The sequence below is a fragment of the Rhineura floridana genome, chromosome 10 (assembly GCF_030035675.1).
Source record: "Rhineura floridana isolate rRhiFlo1 chromosome 10, rRhiFlo1.hap2, whole genome shotgun sequence".
In the NCBI taxonomy this organism is placed as follows: Eukaryota; Metazoa; Chordata; class Lepidosauria; order Squamata; family Rhineuridae; genus Rhineura; species Rhineura floridana.
In genome coordinates, this window is record NC_084489.1 from 9,328,425 (window position 1) to 9,352,608 (window position 24,184).

Genomic DNA, 24,184 nt, shown 5'->3' on the forward strand with positions numbered 1-24,184 from the left:
CTAAATGGACAAATAATCCGACTTGGTAATGGAAGGCAGTATCCTCTTTCCATTAGGTAAACGTTAGATCTATCACAGTTTCTCCCCCTTCGTCTATCTTGAATCCATTGGAAGATGGAGAAGCAGTAAACTGTGGTTCGAAGGAAATAACAACTTTACATTATCACTAGTTTTCATCTGTTATTAGAAAAATGGAATGTACTGATACAATGGTTAAAATATTAACTTCCCAAACCAATCATTAAAAAAAAATCTAGGGAACTAGAGGTCATCATGAACAAATATATGAGGCTTCAGTTAAGTTTCCTAAATAATGCTATTGACAGGCAAATAATGTTTACCAAACAAAATGGCAAGCATATAAGACCAGCTTCCAGCATGCAACGCTCAAGTAGTATATCCTCACAGAGGAATTTCCTACCTCAGAATGCACGGGAGGTGGAGACCATTGGACATGTTCTTCTGAACTGTCCTTTTTACCGAGACCTCCGGCACGTTCTTATTACTCCTATCTTACACGAGCTTTCTGTAAAGTCTGAAGCTGACTACCTCCATCTTTTGTTAGCAGACACTAGCCCAACGGTGACACTCATGGTAGCTAAATTTTGCGCAGCGGCCACCACCTGCAGACAGAAGATTTTAGATATGAATCAATTATTTTAATTATTGGTTCCTTTTATATATTTTAGTATTCCTAATTTTATATATTTTATGCCCCCTAATGGTTTTATTGTAAATTGTATATTCTGTCATTTGTGTAATTTGTGTATTATGTTCATACTATGTTGGCTGGTCTATGACCGAAATAAATTCATTCATTCATTCATTCATACCTCAGAATGCCTGAAGGAAACTACTTCATTTGAACATGCCCCAACATCCACATTCCTCTCCTTATTAGGGAGAGAATCTCCTATAAAACATTTGAATCTATCCTTTAAAGACCAGCTGCTGAATAATAGAACAGCTCCTTGCTCAAACACATTTCTACATTAGATCATACCAATCCCTCTTCACTAGTCTAACAACCACAGTTGTATTCGATTTGACCAATTTGACAGTGAAAGTGAAAAAACATTACAGAGGCCCCATCTGCACTTCCCATCACTGCACATCCCTAAGTGTCACTGTATGGATGATAAATGTGAACATATCAGATCACTATCTCCCAGAAGGAAGCCTTATACATTGCACTTTCCAGTAGAGCGAGTTCTGCCACTGATATCCACTGTATATGCTGCTCCACAGTAAGCAAACCTGGCAGGAGCCGTTGCACTCGCTAAACAAACTAATCTGGGTCACTGCACTGACCTTCTGTCCTCCAGTGCTCTGCATTTCCTTTTTTGTAGAATTCCAAGCTTACAGTGAGGTTTTGGTTGGCTTCCAGAACTTAGTCATGCCAACTTTAGAAAGGAAGGTAGAAGGGATAGGAGGATTTATTGTTGTTCTCCAGTTAGGCAACAGACTGGCTACTCCTAGGGAAGGGAAGAAACATAACCCACTTCTTTCAAGATTGATCCATCCCTTCCTTGCATATTCAAAAGAACCTGTTAGAAAAACAGCAACAGCACTAGATTTCCAGGAGGTGGAAGATCTACTTGCCCTTGTTGTACTGATGTTTCTGTAAAGCCAAAGCAGCACAAGCAGTATAACATTATAACCGCGGGACAACATAGCTAATATTTGGTGAGCCAAGCACTTTTGCAGAAAAATAATCCTTAATGACATGTAATTATTAGAAGCGAGGGAGGAAAATAAAGGATGGAATGGAATTATTTCCAACCTCTTATCAGATTTTCAAAGGCCAGGTTTATGAGAAATTTGGCAGTGTTTCCTAGAGCTTTAAATATTTTGTTTTTTACATTATCTGCTCCACATTGCCTTGCCACAGTCATCTCAGTCTCATCCTCACTCTCTGAAACATCTCCATAAATTTTATGATCAATGGTACCAAGATTGGAGAAAATGCTATTCCATCTTACCTGTAAATTGGCTCACAGTTTAATTTTCCACATCTGTTTTGGCTCAGTGACATGAATGGGAGATAGCGGCCTTACCAGTTTCAAGGAAGAGAAGAAATAATAGCAAAATGGGGCAAAAATAATAAATCAGCCAGATGATTTGCATTTCTGAAAGCTAAAGATGGGCTCAAGCTATAAGATTCAACCATGAATTTGAATTTTGTGACATCTGGAGACTTTACATTTTTACCGTAAGAACAGAACATGGAGAAACTGATTGCTTCCCAATCAGAAAGGGTGCGAGACAGGGTGTTTTTTTATCACCCTACTTGTTTAATCTATATGCAGAGCATACCATACAGAAAGCGGGATTGGACCAAGATGAAGGAGGTGTGAAAATTGGAGGGAGAAATATCAATAATTTAAGATATGCAGATGATACCATACTACTAGCAGAAACCAGTAATGATTTGAATGCTGATGAAAGTTAAAGAGGAAAGCACAAAAGCAGGACTACAGCTGAACGTCAAGAAAACTAAAGTAATGACAACAGAAGATTTATGTAACTTTAAAGTTGACAATGAGGACATTGAACTTGTCAAGGATTATCAATACCTGGGAAAAACAGCAATGCTGGGAAAAACAGCAGGGAGTAGAAAAAGAGGAAGACCAAACGAGATGGATTTATTCCATAAAGGAAGCCACAGACCCTAACTTACACGATCTTAACAGGGTGGTTTACAAAAGATGCTATTGGAGGTTGCTGATTCACAGGTTGCCATAAGTTGTAATTGACTTGAAGGCACATAACAACAACACACAAATTTGTAAAACTGCAAACACAATTTGGGTTGGTCTTTCACAGTCCAATCCACTTCCTGTGTAGCTTGGAAGAATTTGGTAACATGTGCCTCTGACCATATGGTGAGTGGTGGCAACACCTGCAATCAGCCCAAATAACAGAAACACGACATGTGCTGTGCTGATCTTGTTTTAGCAGTCAGGAAGCAACATTATTAAGACAGTTGCTATAGTTCAGATAGTCACTTTAAATATGTTTGATTTACTTTGCAATTTTAGTGAAGTTTCCTATAGAAAATCATTTTCTTTTGCTTCTGTTTCTGTGAATATGTGAAGTACAGCTACACTTTGCAAAATTTACACTAAAAAACCCCAAAACAATTGTGGAATAATGGCACTAACTATTCTTTAGAATAGTCTCTGGTGGACATTAGGAGTGTCTTAGTTTGCACAAGATAAAACCGTGGGAGGTGAAATATATTCTAGCAAATTTCTAGGTGTGCACTATGTTTTTAATTGACCGTGCCCACCTTTGTTTAAGTAGAGTGGTTTATGCATAGCAGGCTGAAAACATGCACCTTAGGCAGGCCAAGTTTATTTTGTCCAACAACTAGATTCATTGCTTAAGTAGCAACATATTGTAATCAGTCTTGTTTTACATCAAACTGCAGTTTCAGATTCAACTAATGCACCTAAAATAGAAATAGAATATAACCTGCAGTTTGAAACATAAAAGGTTGTTTTCACCATCATATGACACTGACCAATACTTTGAAATTAATAAAAAATAAATTTGACACAGATTTCTAGGATGGATAATGAAAGAAATACTATTTTCTAGGTTAGATTCTCTGTAGAAACAGTAAAGAAGCAAAGTAAGAAGAGCACCAACAAAAATACAAAAATGTAATTCTCCATCCTTGGAGATGGCAGATGTTGCCACCACTCACCATATGCTCAGAGGCACATGTTACCAAATTCTTCCAAGCTACACAGGAAATGGATTGAACTGTGAAGGAGCAACGCAAATTGTGTTTGCATTTTTTCAAATTTGTAGAGCAGTACAGTATCTCAGAGAGGAGGAGGTCAGGTCTCCTGCTCCTCTGGTGCATTCACTATAGCTACCCAATTTCCCTACTTTTTAAAGTTTGATAGAAATATCTGTTGGCTATAGAGAAGTTCTGAAACTGCAAGGGTTTTTTTTGCCTATTAGTGAATATAGATTGTGCTGTGCATGTGAGCCTCTATTCAATGCTATGGGTTCTATTGGTAAGCTGGAACTAAGCCCGCTACATAATTCTATACAAATCAGAATTCAGATTCCACCCTGCACCCCCACCACAAGAATTTAAAAAACTTATCTTTAAGATGCCAAGGACTAGTATTTTTTTAAAAACCCAGAACTTCCATTCAACTTGACTAAACTGTGCTTTATTCTAAACAGAGAGGTCTTTTGAGCATCTAGCAACGTGGAGGCAGTTGAACATTTTAGGTAATTCTCTGAGTGAAAGACCATTGTTGACAGAGATAACCCAAAGCGAGCAAAAATGTAGTCAAAACTATAACTACATATTTAAATCCATTTTTTTAAATCAGGGATGCTTTTTACCCTGCCAAACTGTTAACGTGTTTCTGGCTCAGGAAGCTGTCAAAGAGGTCACACAGGAACTCTGACCATTCTTTTCTTTTTGTTATAAAACAACAGAAGTGATGATGACCAGATACGTATCAAACTCTTAGGAAGGGAACACAGCTGAAACCCATCCACTGGGATTCTGGGCTTCCCAGTGTAAAAAAGAAAAAAATCTATTTGTAACACTAATGTACTCAGCTTCCTCCCATGAGAACTGTCACAGTTAGATTGTTCAAAGGAAAATATAAAGCTCTGCTGTGAGAGGAGAAGAGGAAAATGTTGTGCATCAATTATTGAAAATATAAAAGATCACACAGTTGGAATGAAAACAGCAGATCATGTACTCCAAACCTACTGCCATGAGACAGGACATTCTATACTTAATGTGTCCCTGACAGCTCCACGTCCAACTTTTTCTTTAAAATCTCTAAAGAAGGGGAATCCACAGTCTCTTTTGGCAGCTTCTTTCAGCACTGAATTTCTCCAAAATTGAAAAGCTCTTCCTTATGCTAATTATCAACAGTTACATGCCACTACTATATGAAAGTATTTTAAAAGATGCAGACAGGTCATTATAGAATTGGATTTGGGGTGCGTTTGAGTTTAAAATATCAACCTGTGCCAGACTTTTGAAACTGCAGCTTTTAAAAAATTCTTCTTGGAATTAAACAGGATTTAGCATCCTAAGAGTCAGGCCTTATACTCTGCCTTTCCAATGTAAATTTCTAGACTCATCTCTTTGTGGACAAGCTGTCTCCAGCTATCTAGAGTTATGGACTAACAACACTTTTAGAGTCCCGCTGCACATGAAATTTCTTGATTAGAACAACTGCATCTCTAGACTATTTCCTTGGTCAGTTTAGCATGTCCAGGATAAGTGTTAGAAACCCATTAAATACAAATATTCTAGCCTCCAGACCACCGGGGGGATCAAACTGAATTGGTCATTACTATTTGACTCATCTACTATTTCTCTAGCCTTGCATGGCAAGAGGTAACCTGTACAAGATACTAGAAAGAAGGGAAGGCTGTGAGTCAGGGCCTCACTATTTGTTTCTCACAGGAGGAAAAATATGCAACCTTTCTGTTTCCTTCAAAGCTTTGTACAGAGCTAGGGAAATGAATATCAATTTAGGCTTAATATTTTTCTATGATTTTGATGTTTTAAAATGAGTCTTAAGAGAGTATTTATATATATGGCCTGGTTTCAGAGGTTGGGGGAGTTCACTAGTTTTTTTAAAACGATGTTCTACAACAAGTTGTGACTGTCACTTGTCTGATTGTTAAGCAATGCCCATCATCAATCACAAGTCTCACTGTATTCATTGGGGTTACTCCTAGGTAAGCATGCATGGAATTGCAGCCTTAGTTTCTACAAAAGATGTTACGATAGTATGAAACACCAGCAGGTTAAATAATACATAAACATAATTTTCTGATTTCAATTGTTTTTACTGTTTGTCTTGACGAATTGCCATGTTGTAACCTGTGTTGAGGTCATTTACAATGAAGAGCAAGATATACATTTAATAAATAAATGACTAAAACAGAATTCATAAGCAGTGGTGTAAACCAAGAAGTAGAAGACCTATATAATTAGAGTTGAGAAGCTTTGGTATAAAGAGGAGTGTAACGAGACCATTTTCATTGGGTTGGCAGAAGGGTTGGGGCATTGGTTACTATAAAAGAGGTTTCGGGGGGGAGTTTTCACAGGTAATGACAAAAATAAACCCCAGTTGACGCATTTTAATTAGAACTATGACTTGTGAAGTTTACCAAAAAAAGCAAATCAATTTAAAATACAGTATTTTCCACATGCAAAATAGTTGTGAAAATTAAATAACAGTGACTGAAGTAAATGTATATTGTGCAAGTCATCCTACCATAATGATCTGAACTGTTAATAAAGTCCAATGTGCTGTTATTTCTCTGCAAACTTGCAAAGGAACTGTTCACTTGAAATTTCTTCAACTATATTACTTTGAAAAGCCAGGATTTACTTCATACTAAAGACACAGTTTTTACCTCCATTTTCTAATTGCACCGTCCACAGTAAGGGTTCAGTGCCAGCTGAAAACATGGTATTTTCTATTCACACTGAGAGGAAGGATCAATCACATAGTTTCCTAATGACCACACCCTCTAATATAACATTTCCACTCCCTCTGGTTACTTGGCAACCAAGCATGCTCAGTTTGTTCTGCCAGTTTCATTTAAAAAACAACAACCCGGAAGTGTGATTATTTGCATTTTCACTGGTATAATACAGCTGAAATACAAACATTTGTTTGAGCAGTGTTATGCTTTGGCACATAAGTTAGGGGAAAACGAAAAAGAAGGAACTGTTTGCAGCAACATAGAGACAGCTAGCAGAACAGGCAACAGCAGCCGGAAGTTGCTTTTCAGCCTACAGGACATAAACTTCTCAGTTTGGACTGTGTTGTTGGTAAAGCTTGACTAGGGATCCTCTGCAAAGACATCCATATCCAAGTAGGGTTGGCAACCCCCTGCCTGGAATGCCCTGCCCCTACAGTTTAATATGGCTGCTCCAAATATTTTTTTACAGATTTGACCCTTCACTTCAGAAACAGGTCTGAGAAATGAGTAAGAGTAAGAAGATTCTCTACCCTTTTCTGTCTACCCTGTGGGCTGCTATTAACTCACTTTGACAGCCAAACCAATTCCAGTGAATAATAACTGACAGACAGAAAACAGACATAGTTTGGTCTACCTTCATAGTCAGCAGCTTAGGAACAACAACAATTGCAACTACGCTGACCAAAATGTGAATTCTATTGGGCAAGAAACAAACCAACATGCAAACGACAAGGTGCATCATCAGTGGGTTTAAGGGGGTTGAGCGGAGCGCTTGGAACCACTATTGTTGCTTCTGTGGATGAAAGGGAGTGAGTTTAAAGGTAAATGAAATGAAAACAGGAAAAGAAATCAAAAGACAGTGATGATTTCCTAAATGCAATACCATACCTATCACAAGAAGATTCCTAACAGTAGGACAGAAAACTCAGAATCCCACAACCAGTCAGGGTTCTGAACCAAAGACCCAAAACTAAAAGAATCCTGGCAGCCAGTCAGCCAGTCACAGAAATCTCCAGGTAGCACAACTGGACCTGGGGACTGCAGTTAGTGCAGAATGCTGTGGCACGATTGCTGACATGAGTGAGACCCAATCAGCACATAATGCCTCTCCTCTGAAATCTGCACTAGTTGCTGATTTGTTACCAGGCAAAGTTTCCATGTTATGGGTGCCACGTAGTACTTGTTCTGCTCTTGTAAGAAATCAGTTGTTTAGTGTGGCAGCACCTGTGCTTTGGAACTTCCTGCCTATTGACATTAGGCAGACACCTTCATTGTACTCTTTTTGGCACCTGCTAAAAACATATTTGTTTAGCCTACCCAGGCACATAGAAGCTATTGTGTTTTTTATCTGTTTTTAACTCATTGATGGTTTTATTATTTTGAATGTTTTTAAATTCCTGTCTTTAACTGTTTTTGCCAATAATTTTATTGTTTTAATTCTTTCTGTAAACTGCTTTGAGTTTTGTACAATAAAGCAGGTTATAAATATTGTAAATAAAATACATAAATAACTTTTAGAGTCACTGTGGCCATTGGGTCTCTTTCCACTTTTAGAAACAAAGGAATCTGCTTTATACTGACTCAGGCCATTTGGTGCCATCTAGCTGAGTACTGATGACATGGACTATCATTGGCTCTCCAGCATTCCAGGCAACAGACCTTTCCAGAAATTGAATTTTGGATCTTTGCATGCAAAGCATATGCCCTACCACTGAGCTACAACCCTTCCTGTTTTAAAAAAATCTTTTAAAATTGTTCTTTTCAATTCACTAATGAATGCACATCATACCAAGCGCGGATCCACGCCATTCATTTAAAACACATTCAACACATATTTGAAGCACATGAATCCCACCACAGAATCATGGGAACTGTAGTTTGTTATGGGTGGTGAGAACTATAACTGTGAGGGGGAAACGACACTTCCCAGGATTCTTTGCGGGAAGTCATGTGCTTTAAATGCAAGTTGGATGGGCTTTAAATGCATTGTGTGGATCTACTTAATAAAGTTTGCCTGCATGTAAATTGTTTTAATTAATTTTTTAAAATGGAAATGAGCTATAAAGTTTACTGGGTGACCATGAGCTATTTACCATTTCTCAGCCTAACCTGCCCCTCAGGATGAAAACAACAGAGGGGTAACCATGACCATCCCAAGAAAGAAGGGCACACTTAAAATGTAGAGGAAATAATCATGTACAACCATAGTGTGAAATCAGATACTTATCGGGACATAGTATGAAGAAATATTTATATAAACATGACTATTAAATATGTTTATTATTCACACAACCTGTAAAGATATTTATAGTGCAATCCTATGTTTATTTACTCAGAAATAAGTCCCGATATATTCAATGGGGCTTACTGAAACAGGGAAACGTGCAGAGAACTGCAGACTCAAGTGACAAGGAACTTCACTCACCCAACCCAAAATTCAGAACCATGCCACTTTAAGCTGTTTTGCAACACTTGTTTTTGTGCTTATTAGATTTTAAAGTGATTTATTTCTTATTGTGAGCTGCCTTCATTTCCAGTCTGCAACCCTACCTCACAGGGTTGTTGGAAAGATTACATACACACATACACACACTGGAGATGTAAAAATGCATACACCCCATATAACAGTTTATTGTCAAAACCAGTTGGTTATTGCAGAACATTTTTAAAAAAAATAAAATCAGTATTAGTTTCCAACATAATAACAGCATTGATATCTAAGTAAGCCCTGGCTAATTGCTTCAAAAATAGGATTGGAGAGGGAGAGAAAGATTTACAACACAATTCTTTGCTATGTTCACTCAAAAGTCCCATTAATTTAAAGCACAATCCTATCCATGTCTACTTAAAAGTAAGTCCTAATGAATTCAATGGGGTTTACTCTGCATATGTGGGATTAGCATTGCAGCTTTACTCCCAGAACAGCAAGTACTGGATTAAAGCTCCATATTAGGAAGGTTTTCAAAACACTGCCCTCTTCAACAGCCTAGGAAAATTTAGATATGACTCCTGCACACAAGAGATAAAAAGACTGAAAGCTACATATTCACTCAATTTATGAGATTTTCAGATAAGCAGGAAAAAACAAGTTTTCCGACATGCAAAGGGGTCTACCTACTGCCTTGTCAATCACAACCCTGACTTCACTTATTGGCTATAAACCTGAAAGGGCGGGATTAGAGCAGCCAGCTACAAGCTCATTTAACTGAAGTTGCGGGGGGCTGACATTTTGGTGTATATGTCGTGAACAAGACCACGTAGAAACTTATTTTTTTAAAAAAATTAACTGAGTCCGGAGATTAAGGTGGCTCACCCAGAGACCCGGGCAGCACCCCAAAAATCAAGAGTCTCCAAGTGAAAACAGGAGACCTGGCAACCCTAGTGGAAAGGCTTCCTTGCACAGATGTACTGCCTTCAAGTCAATTCCGACTGATAGCGACCCTATGAATAGGGTTTTCATGAGGCTGAGAGGCAGTGACTGGCCCAAGGTCACCCAGTGAGCTTCATGGCTACGTGGGGATTCGAACCCTGGTCTCCCAGGTTGTAGTCCAACACCTTAACCACTACACCACACCAGCTCTCGTACAATGTTTTAGTAAGCTCATGAACTGTGAGTTCAATCCTCCTGAGACAGTTGCTTCCCAGAACTAACTACCCTGGTCTCCTTTGCCACGACAGGAGAACAATTAAGAGAAGTTTCACTTTAAAAATTAAATTAATACCTATAGACATAATTTTTCATAAGGAAATGCTTGACAGCATTACATAGGAACTGTAAGTCTCCAAACTAAAGGTGCTAGAATTAACTGCACAAGCACACAATCTTTGTACTACAGAAACGCCTGGGCCAGCCAACTAACACTGCATCTGATAACCAGAAAATCTCGCACACCCTATTTTGGTAGTACACAAGTTCGCATGAGAAAAGTAAAATAAGGTGAATTATTTATAATGATCATTTGCACAGTAGGGTAGAGGTCTAAAACTGTTGCAACTAAGGCTCTAGCTACATTATACTCTTCAAAACTGTTTTGAAATGGAACCAGCTTAAAAGGATTGAAAGAATATATTGTTCAACTTTTGAAACAAACTAGGGAAGAAATGCCCCCCAGACATGCCTGCACACACAATATTCCAACTCTCCATACCCTGGACTTAGTAAGGTCTCATTAAGATTCCTGGGCTTTGGAGAGCCAGCTCACTCACCTCTCTGCTTCTTCTCAGGACCTGCCCTGGACTCAGCTAGGCTGCTGCACAGTCTAGGCCCAAAAGCATAGGCGTACCCACCAGATATACTAACACCCACCACCTGCAGAGGCTGCCTGAGCATTACAGAGGAGGGGGAGATGCTCTGCAGTGCATAACAACAGTGGCCTTCCCATCTTTCCTTTCTCCAATTACAGACCTTTGGGTTTGCCAACTCCCTTCCTCATCCATCAAAACTTGTGTTCAGGTCATTCACACTTTTAACTGTTATATATGTTGTGTTTGCATTCCTTTGGTAACTTTGCCCTGTCTCGTTCTTTGGATACCTAAACTGTATTTCTAACAGCTCGACTGAAGTTTTAAGTTACTATAATGCTAGAAATTTGAGGACTGAAGGAAAACTTCATTTGGGGGGTCAGAATTATCATTTGGAGAGACAATGCCATCATTTGCCCCTCCCATCGCTATACCCCAGGTATAAACCAAATGTGGGGAAACTTTGCCCTCCACAACTATGACTTTCATCATTCTTGGCCATTGGCCACGGTTGCTAGTATTGATGGGATTTGTACTTCAGCAACATCTGAAGGACCAAAAGTTCCCACCCCTGGTGTAAACCAAGAAACAAAAGGCATATGAAATTATTATCACAAACTTTACAAAATGATGTTTTAGTCAGGTAGACATTTAAAAATAATGACAAACATTTAAAAAGCATATCTAGTCAGGTTAGAATGGTCACTCTGTGGAAACAAATCTATAGTTAAGATTGTGAGAGATGTAGGATGCTGGAGACATAGGGACCCTGCTCCCCATGAAGGAAAGGTTCTAAGACCCCCCAAGCCCCTGGATGACTACCCTTCTGAATATAAGACTGTCAGGAAAACTGTTTATAATGGGCACAAGAATGGCTTGCTTAATTGAAATGTTTGATTTAGAAATAAAGCAAGACTTAAGTGAGGTTAAATTGAGAACCTTACAATGGCCTGGCCCAAAGTATCAAAAGAACACATGAGGGGGAATTTTGTAGTTCATTGGACTGGGGGTCCTTGAGTAAAACCGAAGAACACAGGTTTGCAGCAAAAATGTAGGCCTTTTTTGGATGACAAGCATATGCTTGGTCAGTCTCCCTCCTAGTGAGTGGATAACTGCAACATGGAACTGGTTGCATTGGGTTTTTATACATTTCAGGACAAAGACTTCAGCATCTACCAATCAGGAGATAACACATCAGTATGACACAGGATGACACAGGCATTACAGTATTGCACAGGTATTTGCATAGGCATTGTGTAGGTACTTGCATAGGTACTGTACTTTCTCCATTATGTTCTAGTGAATTTGGCAATGTTCAGTACTTCACATGAAAATACAATTTCACAGTGAGCTAAACGCTCCAGCTGAGCTAAGCATTTTAGCTACTGCAATTCTTTCTACGTCTTAGAGATACCGAGATGTTCAGCACAGTGTTCTATGTTATCTTATCTATTAGAGTTGAAGCTGTGCCAAACATTCCAGCACAGAGAGAAAAAGACAGCTCTAAAGAGAAAAGGATTCTGGCTGGCTACTAAACTTATTAAAATATTATAAACCTTTATAGCTTTATAAAGGAATGTTTTTGTTTTTGGTTTGTATATAAAATTTCCCCCATCGTACATGTGGTAAAAACCGTGTGATAGTCTGCTGAAGATATGGAATAAATATAGAAAAAGAATTAGCTCAGCTAAATTAAACTAACTGAAGTGATATATAATCCAGAGCTTGGAATTAACTCGTTATTTTTAATGAGTTACTTGTAATTCGTTACAATTTTAAATAACGAGTGGGTAATTCCATTACATTTGGCAAGTAACGGAACGACTAGTAATTTCCCTACTTTTCAGCTGCAACTTTAACGTTTCCACATTAGGTTGCACGTTACTTGGGGGCGGGAACAAGGGGAAGACAGCTCCTGGCTGTGATTGGTTAACACAAGACATGTGCCTCACACTGATTGGACCTCTGCGCAGACTCTCTCTTCCCTCGTGATCTGTGTTAGGAGGCACGAGGGAAGAGGTGAATAGGCAGGGCCTGCTAGCGTCTGTGAGGACAAAATGGACGCCGGAGGAAAAAGCCAGGGCAAGGACAACGGAGGAGAAGGCAGCAGCAGAATGGCGAAGAGCTCTGGAGGTGAGTGACGATGATTTGTGTGTGTGAGTGTGTGTGTGCGTGTGTGTGTGTGTGTGTATGAGCGCCCCCTGCGGAACCATTCTGCCCCACCGCCCCCCTGCGGCACCATTCTGCCCCCCCACTGCCTCTCCTTGCCTCTGCCGCCCCCTCCATCAATCACAAGGCACTTCCGAAACTCCGGCCTACTACTTCTCTTCCTTCCCCCCCCTTTTGAACACTCCCCCTTGTTCCCATGTATACCTGTGTGCTGTATTTATCCAGACAGAGCACTCCTGCCTTTTAAGATGTCGGCTAGCTTTTTATTGTATATTTATTTGAACTCCATCTTTCTTTTTATTTGTATTTTTGTCCTGTTTAATCACAAGGCTGAATTGTATGCGGGACAAAAACTGTCTCAGTAATAATAATAATAATAATAAAAATAAAAAATCATTAGGCGTATAATAAATGGCTTAAGGCTGATTTTTTTGTTCTTGGCAGAGATGAGGTGAGAAGTAGGGTCCTTGTAGCTCCTCCTCTCAGTCCCCCAGCTCTCAAACTCATGTTCTGTGAGAAAGAGATTCCCAGTCCCAGAGAGAGATAGACTGTTGACAATCTCTGCTAATATCTATACAAATGTACATAACATGCATCACCTGAACTCACATGATCTAGAGTTACCTTAGATCTTGCAAGATTTGCAAATGAGAAGCAATAGGGTTTTATATTAGTTCTGATTGTCTATTGGGCTATCATAGGTTATATGTTTTTTTCATTTTCTATGGCAAAAACGCCAACTTCAGTGGAATTTATGTGATGTGTTCTAATCATTTGAATTTGGCTAATGAATGCTTTATTCTTTCATCAGAACTTTAGCAGTAGTACTAAAATATTAATAAAAAAGAAAAGGGAAAGAAAAAATACTTTACATACATCATTCAGCTGTATTGCTAATTATAGATATAGATATAAAAGATAAATGGCATTTTGTCAAAAGTATTTTTGTCTACATTTTATACCTCATCCTTGGTTTTCCAAGCTTGGCATGGAATGCTTCTCATACAGAATTAATTTGAAATGCTGCATATTTATTATTATAATCATCATATTCAAAATAAAAAATATATGTACCGCCTTCAAGTTGATTCCAACTTATGGTGACCCTATGAATAGGGTTTTCATGAGGCTGAGAGGCAGTGACTGGCCCAAGGTCACCCAGTGAGCTTCATGGCTATGTGGGGATTTGAACCCTAGTCTCATTTTGTTTTCACAACAACCCTGTGAGATAGTAGGTTAGACTGGCCCAGGCAGGGTTATTCAGTGAGCAAAAATGATGCAAATAGGATCTCTTTTAATTGTGCTATCGACCTGCTTACTTCCACTCTGACTGGGGCATCTTGCAGCATGGGGAAGAGATGGGGGCACATCACAGCTGAAGTTCACCCATATAGGAGCATTATCTCTTGTTTATTACAGTGACGCCTGTTGCAGGTTTTGCTGCTGAGAGCAGCAGTCAGTTAGTGTGGCCACTTGAGTCACAGCTTGTTGATCCTGAGGAGGCAAAACTAGAAAGTGAGGTTCAGAAAGGAGGCCCTGTGCACGAGGAGGAGGAGGGCATGAAGTAGTGCCAGTTGCCCACAGCCACATCTGCAGAACAGCAAGTACCATGGTTTGGCTTTGAGAAAGCTTGTACATTTGTGAGCCAGAGTGGGAAAAATGTTGTTGTACGATGCAATTACTGCCTTCCAAGGATCAAAAATCTGAGATCAGCTGTTTCCTCCTCATCCAATGTGAAGAAACATTTTGAGGTAAGCCTTTGTCATGCTGGTCCTCAAAGAGTGTCCATTGTCTATTTATGTTTAAATTGTGAAGTTCCTCTTCCATTTTTTCTTGGATTCATGCTTTGTTCTTCTTCCTCAGAGGGCACACCCTGAGAAGCTGAGAGCAATTGAAGAAGCAATAAAGGCAAGGAGACGTGGCCTTCCTGAACCAATGCATGACACCCCTCCTCCCAAAATGCTGAAGCAGCAGCAGACAACCCTTGAGAGGTGGGGATCTGGCAGGGAGCCTGTCACCCAGAGCAATCTCGACAGGAGAATCATTGATTTCATTGTAGAGGAGACATTACCACTTCAGACTGTGGACAAACCATCATTCATTAATCTGGTTCGCATTGGACTCCCCAAAGATCTCACCATCATATGTGCCAAGACTCTGAGAGACAGAATTGAGAAGAGAGCATGCCACATGAGAGCAACTCTTGCAAACCGAATGGGTGCTGTGGCATATATAGCAACCACTGCAGATTGTTGGACCAATGTCAAGAAGAGTTACTTTGGGGTAACAGCCCACTGGATCAACCCAACTACCCTGAAACGTGAGGTCGGGGCCTTGGCTTGTAAGCGTCTGAAGGGGCGCCATACGTACGATGTCCTTTCAAAAGCACATGATGTACATGTGCAGTACAGGATCCACAACAAAGTTATGTGCACTACTACAGACAATGGCTCCAACTTTGTGAAAGCGTTCAGAGTTTTCATGACCAAAGAACCAGTGGAAGCTGCAGGCACCAGTGACGATGATGGTGATAACCAGGAGGAGGAGGAGGCTGAGGTGGAGTTTGTGCCTATCTGTGAGATCCTGGACACAGGGCCTGAGGCAGAGGAAGAAGCTGCAGACTCAGGAGAGGATTTTGTTTTACCACCACACCAGAGATGTGCTAGCCACACCCTCAACCTTGTGGCAACACAAGACATAGAGGCCATGCTTTCTGACTCCTCCAAAAGTAGTCTTCTTGGTCCTTTCAAGAAACAGTTTCGTTCCTTGATGGGAAAGTGCAGCAAGTTGTGGTCCAAGCAGAACCAGTCAGCACAGATTGCTGAGTATATCCATGCGCAATATGGTGTGTATCTGAAGGTACCGAATAAGTCCAGGTGGAATTCCACCTTTGATGCGTTGAAGCAACTACATGAGCTCCTGTCAACTGTGCCACTAAAAATGCATGCCATAATGGACCGCTGCTCCTTGTCCAGGATCACAGCTGCTGAGATTGAAGTGGTACAAGAATACACAGAGATTATGGAGCCACTAGCCCAGTCCCTAGATATCCTGCAACAGGAGAACGGCATGTTCATGGGGTATTTGCTACCAACACTCTGCAATCTGGACCGCAAGTTAGAAGGACTGGAAAACAAACCTGAGAGGTACGCATACTGTTTTCAGCTGCTGAGAGGTGTGCGCGAAGCCCTAAGAAAGCGGTTTGCAGCTATCTGGGAGGACAAGAGGCTTCTTCTGGCAGCCTGCCTACACCCTCGCTTCAAACTAGATTGGCTGGAATCGTGTCAGGCCACCACCCATACCAACAAGTAAGAACATTAGGGAAGCCCTTTGGGTGGATTACTCCAAGGGAAATGTTGTCTCAAGGGAGGCATCAGAGGGCTTAAGGTGGTAGGCAGGGGCTGGGCCTTTTCTTCCTGGGGCTCCTCATCACAACCTTGGGTTGCTGCAGGTAATCCTTAAGGGTCTGCTGTGCTGCCCCATGAGTGTGGTGACTTGGTCACCTTCCTACCTTCCATGTCATCATCCACAGGCTCAGGCTGGACCCTGAACCAGGGGACATGACAAGCATCAGGAAATGAAGAGCAGATGATGGTTTCCTAACATATATGTGTTAACATATCCTCTCTCTTTCTTAGATACACAATGGAAGCCTTGTTGAAAGCTGAAATAAAGATGGGTGTACTTAATGAGGACAGTGATCAGTCTTCAGATAAAGACCAGGAAGGAGATGACTTAGAAGATGACTTCTTTAACTTTCTGCCCCAGGGCAAGAAGTCAGCAGTGGACACTGCTGAGGAGGAACTGGTGAGGTACCTGAGGTCTCCCAGCAGGGAAGTGTCATCACTCCATGGCTTTCCACGTGTGCTGCGGTGTTTTTTGCAGCACGACACAGGCATGCCTTCAAGCGCCGCAGTAGAACGCCTGTTCAGTACTGGTGGCAACGTAATGACTGTAAAAAGACATTCCTTGTCTGACATGCTCTTTGAGCATCTTGTTCTTTTCAGACATAACAGAAACATATTATAAAAGCATTTCAAGTGTAACATTTGATTTCAAGAGTTGGGGTATCTTCCTTGCTTGGGGGGATGTGAGATTCTGTTATGCCATTATGTTAATCTTATGGATAAAATTTTTTATTCTACTACCCCCTGTGTGTGTGTGTTTATTTTTAATATTGTTTTAGGCTTCTTAGATGTGCAGCAGCCAAGGCCAGCACCTTGTAGGAGTTTTTTTAAAAAAGTAACTGAAATGTAATTGTAGTGATTACTTTTGAGAAAAAGCAAAGTAATCAGTTACTTTCAGAGCAATTGTAATTGTAACGGTAATTACTACTTTTTGGGCCAAGTAATTGTAATTGTAATTTATTACTTTTTAAAAGTAATCTTCCAAGCTCTGATATAATCTAGATTTTCTAAGGGTCATAACAATTATTTGAATAATCTGACTGTTCCCAAATATTGACTGATCTTTTCTAAGGCTAGATTTAACTGCTTTCCTTCTGTTGTATGGATGCCATTTTTGGGGGTACATATAATGAACCACTCTATCCTTGCAGGGTTGGAGCAATAGAAACATTAATACAGTTTTCTATGTAACTTTCACAGAGATTATCAAAATAAATTATTTCGTTTCATCCTATTAAAATGACCAGGAAAGACTTTTGAATGGTATTCAGCCTACTTATTGGCTGACACAAACAAATTATACTAGTTTTCTCTTTTCTGCTGCAGAGACCTGTAAAAAGATCTTGTTAATTGCAGCCATAGTCAGAAAATGAAGAGGCAAGGCAAGATGAAGTGTTGGTAAATCAAGGGCCATGTTTATTTAAAGAAAGCAAAGTAAGTGATTGATTGTATAAAAATGATCTGCAGATAAAAGTGCAGGACAGAACTCTTAACCAATCGGGAGAGGACATCTTTCCATGGAAAAGGGGGTGGTCCAAGCCCAATCCCTTTCTCCGAGCCCCAGCCCTGCGAGGTGGTTAGGGAGGCCTTCCTGCTCCACCCCCTCCCAGGGCCTGACAACTCTGAGTGGGTGTTACAGGTTAGCCCCAAAGGTGAACCTTATCCTGCCAACAGGCCTCACCAACTCGGAAGGCAAGCCTCAGATCATACCTTTCACCTTAAAGGGTGCCTAAGTGCGCTCACCAAACCCTACCCTGTGAAATTCCCACACGTATCTGCCAAATGTGACCAAATTAAGCTATTTACAGTATTAAACTACCTGGTCGGGCAATGAACCACCCAAATCCAAATTAAACAAATTAGCTGAAAGAGGCCGGGCTAGGGCGGAGTGAGGCTTAAATAGCCACCCTGCCCCACCCTCTGTGTGATGCACTGTGCATGGTCATGCCACTGCCAGGGGCTTTGAAGCCACACCAAGACTTCTCCCAGCATGGCTGCAAAGGCCCATCGCTGACAGAGTCCGCTTGGTCCGTCAGTAGGGTGGGAATTGTATCTTGGTTTGTTCCTGACTTTAGTTTATGCAACTACTATAGATTTTAACTTGGTCTGTCGGAAATTGTATGATTTTGGTGTTTCAGTTTGCTTTTATCGGGCCTGATTTGATTTGATCTAAGTTCCAACTCACATGAGGAATTTGGGAGAAGGCTGTAGCTCAGTGGCAGAGCATCTGCCTTGCATGCAAAAGGTCCCATGTTCAATCCCCAGCATCTCCAGGTAGGGCTGGGACAGACTCCTGCCTGGAACCCTGTAGAGCTGCTGCCACTCAGTGTAGGCAGTACTGAACTATATGGACCAATGTTCTGACTCAGTGTAAGGCAGCTTCCTATGTTCCTATGAATTACATTATGGAGAACCTTTTCACTATACAGTAACTATGTCACCTAGCATCTTTTAATAAGTTAATTGTTACTATGTTGTCAAAAATGTATAACATTTGTTCAGTTATGAATATCAGCACCTGGGAGAGCCAATTCCCTTTGACAAATTGGTATGTATATACAAATGTAGCAAAAACGTTTCACTGTGTACTAATATATGGGGAAATCAATGGCTAGATAGCATATTAATCCTAACAGACTTCATAAAATGACTATAATCTTACAAACTTCTATGTTAGAAATGTGGACCAGATGCAGAAACGTTCTTTTATTTATAATGCCTAACTGCATTAATTAATTATAATTGCACACAAAATCCACATTCGAAAATCACACTAAACCATAGTTTAGCACAACAAAAACAAGCCACAGTGAGCCTTGGCTTGCACAGTGCTGCTCCCAACCAACACAGCCATAAGAAGATCAGATGCTTTTGATTCTTACTTCAATTAACTACAGTTAACAAGCCCTAAAATGTGGTTAATGTTAACTATGGTCTGATCAAACATGCCAGCATTGTAACGCATGGTTTGTTTTAAGCAAACAATAGTTAACATTAGCCAGTTATTCAAAACCAGCTTGCTGGGGCTGAATAACCTGATAAATTGTGATTAATATACCTGCACTGGAGAATAAGCGGGGAAGGGAAGAGTGTGAGCCCAAGTCTTGCATTAGCTCATTCTCATCACACTAAACTATGGCTTAACATAACATCTAAACAGGGCAAAGCACAGGAACATAAATATTTTCAGATTATCTAGACAAGCATATTGTATGTTAAATATTGGAGGGCAAACAAGATACAATAAAAGGTAGTATGAACATAGGATTTATCAACTATGCTACCAGATCAAACTAGACAATTATGTAAGAGTAAGACAAAATAAATCTATCCGAAAAATGGTTTTCATTTACATTTAGTAGATATTGGTTTATATTTATTATATATTGCTACAAGAATCGATATGATTGCTCGCGTACATTTACATTACTGTAATCTATCATTATGTGTTTATGAAGGTTTTTATTTTGGAAAAAATGAAACATTTTAAAATCAAAACAAAACTGAGAGAAATGAAGGATCTACAGTAAAATTGTTCTTAGAAATAACATTAATCAAGTCTCATCCTCAAATGGAGGGGTTCTTTTGGAGGGGGGTTGCTTGTAATCTCTGCCGCATGTTTAAATCAGATTGTGACGGCTAAAAGGTGGATTTTGAATTTATAATAGCAAAGGCTGCAATCTAGAAACCATTTTAGACCAAAAAAGGTTCTAGGTGATTCCAATGAAGTCGATTAGAGTACTTCAGGACATTTTGATTTTTAAGCAGTTTGTGGATTGCGGCTTAGCAGTTCCTTTCATGAATTAGGCTCTTTATGTTATTAGCTAAATTTTGATCACGCCTAAGGGCTCATTCCTTTGGCACTGCATTCTCATATCCTGTTTGGTTTAATTTTTCACATTTTTTGTAAAGTATTGCAAGATGTTTGTAGAAGAGCATTCAGTGAGTGTAAATGAACAGACATTTTAAAAATCACATTTCCTAGAAAAGCATACACCTGAACAAATTGTTCATGTGCGCACAGTTTGCATTACACCTAAGCATGGAAAAATGATCAGGCTACAAATAGTTCTACAAATATTTGTATATTATAAAACATCCAATACTCCCAGATGTATGCAGGGGGAAGGGAAAATAATCCCTTTAAAGAAACCATCCCCATAAAGCTATATAAAAAAGAGGAGATAAAAGTGTTTAATTAAACTCAGAGACAATAATTTCAAGTGGGAAAAAAACCATCCTGGCAAGTAAGAAGTCCCTCCTGTTTCAAAGCTTCCCAAGAGAGTAGCCAAGGGATCCTGAACTACTTTTTACAAAGCACAATTTCCTCATTGTTAGCAGCTGTTCATTGGTCAGCGTTGCACAACTGGCCAGGTGCGTAAGGAAGGGAGTGAATCTGGAGAGCAGAGTTTCCTCTTAAGCATCAGATCTAGTAATGATATTTACTTCAACACATCAGTCACTGGCCTACAGCTTGGGCTGTAGCTCTTCCATGTTCTGTACAGTGCTGGACTAAGTAGATTGTTTTAAACTAGAGATTTTCCATTCAAGGCATCCCTTCATTTTGTGGTAAACACAAACTCCAGAAGAGCTGTTTGTGGTGTGGGACCAGTACCTTAACCAATTCAGAAACTAGAGTTTAGTCCCATCAGGGCCAGCATGAGATATTTTCCTGTCTGGAGCAGAAGAACAAATTGAATCTCCATCCAAGTCAAGGTGTCCAAGTAAGGACAGCTAAGTTATTTAGGCACCTGAGACAGAAAATTCTACAAGCACCTCACCTTGGGAATGATAATAATAATAGTGATGGATGATGATGATGACAACAAGAAGGAACATTTTGCTTCTCTTTCATGACGCCCTGAATCAGCTGCCTGAGGTAGCCATCTCACTCTGGCAAATGGTAGGGCTCCTAGATGTAATTGTAATTCCCATTCTAATAAGATAAACCAAGTTCATTCTTCAGTTCCTGAAAAAACAGCAAGAAATGTAAATGTATGTGCTTCATTTAGGCAATGTGTTAACCTCTTGGAGTCTATATAAAAACATGTATATTGGAACAGGTTGGAAACAATTTTAAACAGTTTTTTAAAGCAATGGAATACATTTAATGTATGTTTTCACTGAGCAATCACTTATGCAGATTGAGTGGGTGGGGTTTCAAACCAATCAAAATGCTAAAGCATTCATTGCTGCTCCCGGCCACTAAAATATGGTTATTAAGCTAAAACACGGAATTTTGTAGTTTTTATAACCAAGTTAGCCCTTCATTTTGAACTTCCCCTTTTGATCCTTGTTCTGTGTTTTGTGGTTTTTAGTTCTTGTGATGGAGAATTTTCTCCTATGGGATCTTTTACTGGGGGTCCCTGAAGAAATTTGAGGACACAGGCTTGAAGCAAAAAGGTAGCCCTTTATTCTTTACTAGCATATGTAGGGTCAGCCTCCCAGAGAGTCTGGAGAGGACTGCACTGAAGTACAGTCTGCATGGATTTTTTGTATAGCACTGAATACACGTGACATTCGTTTACTAATCCCATAAATTCCTTCCCACATAACGTAACAGTTCCTCCCTCCTGCAATATTTCAAACCAATCAGATAACCTTATTAAAACTACATGTATATTCATAATTTGCAAACACCTCCCATCCCATTGCTCGGCAGTCTTTTTTGACTAATGTCAATCTGTCCCCTTGACTAATATTTCCAATATTCCACTGTCTCCTTGACCGATGTTACCACTGTTTTGCTGTCTCCCTTTATTAATGGTTTTAGGCCAGATGAGAACAGTTTCTACCATACACTTTATTCTACTTATTGTGAGTGGGCCTTCACATGTACTTTCATGGCTCCTGGTCAGCCAAACTGACCCAGGGACACCTGAGGACATTACAACATGTTCCTTAAGCAATACCACGATGCCAGGTTGAGTTTGGCTAACTTTAGGATGACTGGAAGTTCATGAGCACCACAGGTTTTAATAGAGGTTCTTATAGGGGTTCTTATTTCTTATATTTTCTTAGAAATCCCATTCCTAGCTTATCAAATACATAGCTTATGAGAGAGGATTATATTTAAAACACTGGGCTACACTGAAGACCATCCAGTCTAGAGGAAGCACTGGGTGATTCTGGCCAACCAGTGACTTTCAGCCCCAGAGGGATAAAAAAGGCAAGCTACCTCAGAATGCCTTTTTACCATGAAAACACACTTACAATGTTGTATTCTGTTTATCAAAGTGAAATTAAAAAACCCATATTATTAAAAATCAGTATAACCTCAAAGTTTTATCTCATTCTCACTTGGGTTATGTTGTAAAGTTTTTCCCCAGATGGGGTCATTGCTTTACAGCATATGAGACCAAGAATCACTAAAAAATCAGTTTCTCAGGATCAGACAGTTATGCTTATTTGCTCATAAACAATATACTCATTTATCAAAGTCCATCTTTACCATGGGAAGATCTAACCATGTACATCCAGTACTTGTTACATTCTTAGCATATGCGTGCTTGCTCATAAGCAATACATCATTACTCAAAAGTTAATCATATACACACGCCTGCTTGCTTCAACTCATGGGTCGAGAAGTTCAAGCTGAATTCACTTCTGTATGAGGCTGGATTTCGGGGTCCCAAGGCCTGAGGGCCTTCTTTGCTTAGTTCCTTGTGATTATATTATATAAATCTATACCTTCTAACATAATAACATATGTTTATATGTGTGGATATATAAAAATTCTCCATTACTTGTGCTTCTGTTGCTCAGACTATTAAGGGGGATCTTGAAAGTGTTTTAACTGCTCACCTCTCTTCCAGATGATGACTGATGGAATCCCATACTATACTGGACCACACTCCAGCATCTGTTCACTATGAGCAGCTTTAATTGCCACACATTCCAGGATGGGCGTCCTTACAGAACACAGAGGAGAGAGGCTCAGATGCAGATGGTGAGGAGAAACATGAGCCAGCTGGTAAGACGCAGGGGAGGCAAGATCAATAATGCCAATTCCATGAATATGCATGAATGACATTGACCAGAAAGACTGGAGCCTCCTTCTGCACATCAAATCTCTTGTGAAGGACTCTACGTTTCATCCAGAGGGCAATAAATAATAAGAGGATTTTGCAAAACATTTGGGGGTTTTTACACACACACACACACACACACACACACACACACAGAGGGATTTATGATACTATTCACGGGATCACTGATTTTTTTACAAAGTTCTACTTAATTTATACAAACTAGAGGCATTGTCTGAAGCTGCAGTCCTATATCCACTTGTGCTGGGAGTAAGCCCCACTGAATTCTACAGGACTGACTTCTGAAGATACACATTTAGAATTACACTGTAAATCAGATTACTGCTTGGCAGGAAACCTGTGTGTAGCATCATGGATTATAAAACCAGAGCATAGTCTGCTTAGATTGTAGTTACCAGGAGAGAAAAAATGACCTCTGAGGGTAATCCATTTAACAACCCCTTTGTCTCTTTTAGAGGGAGCTAAACAGACCACAAAGCACATGAAAATGAGAATACGGAAATAAAAGTGATGCCTGGCTTGTTATAATTTGCTTGTAAAAGAAGAATGTAGGCAGTAATCACCATCACTAACAGAAAGTCAGCAAAACCTTTTTGTTGCAAAATCCAAATCCAAATCATTTTGGAAATACATTGTTCAAAAAAGGATGAAATTGTATACTGTACATCAGGCTAGTTAAGAGGAAAATATACTAGATTAAAGATCTATCTGCTTATAGACTGAAAACAATATCTGAGATGTCTGCAGAGCTCATTAGCCAATACCAAATTATTCAAAGCTATCACTGGCTTACATTCAAAATGCTGCCTGAGTGCTGCAACATGA

At 39.8% G+C, this 24,184-nt stretch overlaps 1 protein-coding gene across 7 annotated transcripts in view; it reads right to left on the reverse strand.

Moving 5' to 3' along the window:
* The window catches only part of SUGCT (succinyl-CoA:glutarate-CoA transferase), a 483,400-nt gene that overhangs the window by 198,463 nt on the left and 260,753 nt on the right, over window positions 1-24,184 (reverse strand). The window contains exons 13-14 of one of the 7 annotated variants that reach the window (XR_009758117.1): window positions 23,115-23,221; window positions 21,101-21,279 (exon numbers count right to left, since the gene is read on the reverse strand). The exons of the other annotated variants lie outside the window; for them this stretch is intronic. The gene's annotated coding sequence lies outside the window, so the exon portion shown is untranslated. Of the gene's footprint in view, window positions 1-21,100; window positions 21,280-23,114; window positions 23,222-24,184 lie in introns of those variants that run through there. 7 annotated transcript variants of the gene reach the window in all.